The sequence below is a fragment of the Schistocerca gregaria genome, unplaced genomic scaffold (genome assembly GCF_023897955.1).
Source record: "Schistocerca gregaria isolate iqSchGreg1 unplaced genomic scaffold, iqSchGreg1.2 ptg000531l, whole genome shotgun sequence".
In the NCBI taxonomy this organism is placed as follows: domain Eukaryota; kingdom Metazoa; phylum Arthropoda; class Insecta; order Orthoptera; family Acrididae; genus Schistocerca; species Schistocerca gregaria.
Genome location: NW_026061930.1, coordinates 17,501 through 20,000, shown reverse-complemented (window position 1 = coordinate 20,000; position 2,500 = coordinate 17,501). Strand labels below are relative to the sequence as shown.

The following is a 2,500-nucleotide window of genomic DNA, read 5'->3' as shown; positions in this document are numbered from 1 at the left end:
CTGCACCTTAACCCAAGTTACGCTGCACCTTAACCCAAGTTACGCTGCACCTTAACCCAAGTTACGCTGCACCTTAACCCAAGTTACGCTGCACCTTAACCCAAGTTACGCTGCACCTTAACCCAAGTTACGCTGCACCTTAACCCAAGTTACGCTGCACCTTAACCCAAGTTACGCTGCACCTTAACCCAAGTTACGCTGCACCTTAACCCAAGTTACGCTGCACCTTAACCCAAGTTACGCTGCACCTTAACCCAAGTTACGCTGCACCTTAACCCAAGTTACGCTGCACCTTAACCCAAGTTACGCTGCACCTTAACCCAAGTTACGCTGCACCTTAACCCAAGTTACGCTGCACCTTAACCCAAGTTACGCTGCACCTTAACCCAAGTTACGCTGCACCTTAACCCAAGTTACGCTGCACCTTAACCCAAGTTACGCTGCACCTTAACCCAAGTTACGCTGCACCTTAACCCAAGTTACGCTGCACCTTAACCTAACTTACGCTGCACCTTAACCTAACTTACGCTGCACCTTAACCTAACTTACGCTGCACCTTAACCTAACTTACGCTGCACCTTAACCTAACTTACGCTGCACCTTAACCTAACTTACACTGCACCTTAACTGTCACATGTAACGTCACAGGAATGTAGCTTTGCCTAACAGCAACCCTCTGAACATAGTTCACTGCTTGGATCCTCTGGTGTCATGTGTATTTCTTGATGCCATGGTGCGTACCCTCACATAAAGGTCTTTCGAGTGTTGCGTACTTTCTACACAGTCCCGCTAACCACTGGAAGGGTGTACCGCTACAGAACGAATATCGCCCTCCCCTCCTGCCCTTCCAAGCTGGTCGGTCAGGCGTTTGTTTGTGAAATGAGCCTTGCAGCTGTTCAGTTGCATTCGGTTGTCGATGCAGTCAGTGTACGTTGTGGTACGGCCTGTGTGGACTGTCCGCTGATGTACGCGTAACCCACACTGATCATCCGTCGTTACGTACTGAGTGACATAATGTGGCACATGCTTGACCGTACACCGGCTGCGCCCTACAATGGCGAATCATAAGGGCCATATGTTGTGCACGATGCTACTTGTCTCGTCTCCCCATTACAGCGAGATTGCACTGTTGTACGCCGTACAGACATGTGGTAGGTAGGTACGGACGAAAGTATTGCATGTTGGCCCCCCCCCCCCCCCCCCTCCTCCCTCTGCCGGGAATCAGCGTGAGCCGTCTGTTGATGTAGCGACGAGGGTTTTCCTATTTAATCGTATTGCCCCACACAACATGATAGCACGGTGGACCGCGTTCCACATCTGCGACATGCTACAGAGGCCGGTTGACAGTCGACCGCGCAAGGGACATTGCACACGTGCGCGGACCATCTTCCACGTGTTCTCTCGTGTACATGCCGCAGTGTGTATGTGGGCTGATGTAGCGTGTCGTGACACATAACATGCAGGCATGCCAGAATCGTAGATTTCGCAAATGTAGATTGACGTATACGTTTGCTGCCAAAGATCCGCAAATGAACTGGAAATCAGTTGTTGAGCGGTTGTTCGCGCTGCAGGTGCATCGGTGATAGCGACGATCGGTACATCTATGAACCGGTTGTTTCGGCGGTACCCGCCATGCCCCCGAACCTGAGTTGGCCATGTGGGTATGAAGCGATACGAGGCTGTGGCTTGGCGGGACAGTCCCCGGCCGGTGAGGGGGGGCCGCCCGGCGTGCTGGCCGCGCGCTGCGTGAGCGCACGCACTACAGCCGGCTGGTGGGGGGCGCCCAGTGGCAGGAGCGCCGGCCGACGGGCCCGGCTGGCGTCCCAGCTATGCGCCGGCGCACCCTGCGCGCGGCGCCAGGCGGCCAAAGTGGGTTCTGCCGAGCCCGGTGCGAAGCGCGGTGGACATCTGCAGTGTGCTGGTCCGATTGCGGACTGTGTGCGTTGAGGATGCGCCGCCGCCCGGCACTCGGCGTCGCGACGCCGTCTGCTGCTCGGTCGCCCCCAGCGGTTCTCGCAGGTGGTTTGTATCGCAGCTCTGCGGACGTGTTGGCGCGTGCGCTGTGCTGGGAGAGTTCGCTTCTGCACCTAAGTGGGGCTTTGCCCTTCTGTGGCGCTGGCGTTGGAGCTGCCGGTCACCGTAGGTGGCGCGTGTTGTTTCCCGCCGGCAATGCCACGACAGCACGCTCCCGGGCCTCTGTCGGCAGCGGCAAGCTCAGTTGGGAGCACGGGTGTTCGCACTGAAAGCGTCTACTCGCCCATCTCCGGGCGATTGCGCCTCTCTCGAACCCGACCAAGTACTTAGGACGGCGCTGCGCGCCGCCGGGACCTGAGAGGGTTTCGAGGTGTATCGTGCAGGGGAGCTCAGCCTCCTCCTGTTTGCAGAATAATTGAGCGGACGCTTGCGTGTTCGCGCGGGCCCTCGGGACACACTCCCGGGCGGCCGGCTGCTCAGCTCTCGTTGACGCAGCTCCCTGGTTGATCCTGCCAGTAGTCATATG

At 57.2% G+C, this 2,500-nt stretch overlaps 1 non-coding gene across 1 annotated transcript in view; it reads left to right on the top strand.

Moving 5' to 3' along the window:
• The first annotated feature begins 2,470 nt into the window (after nt 1–2,470).
• The window catches only part of LOC126314120 (small subunit ribosomal RNA), a 1,893-nt gene continuing 1,863 nt past the window's right edge, over nt 2,471–2,500 (top strand). Inside the window, exon 1 of the ribosomal RNA XR_007555613.1 lies at nt 2,471–2,500. This exon is cut by the window's right edge and continues 1,863 nt beyond it. This is a non-coding gene — a ribosomal RNA (small subunit ribosomal RNA).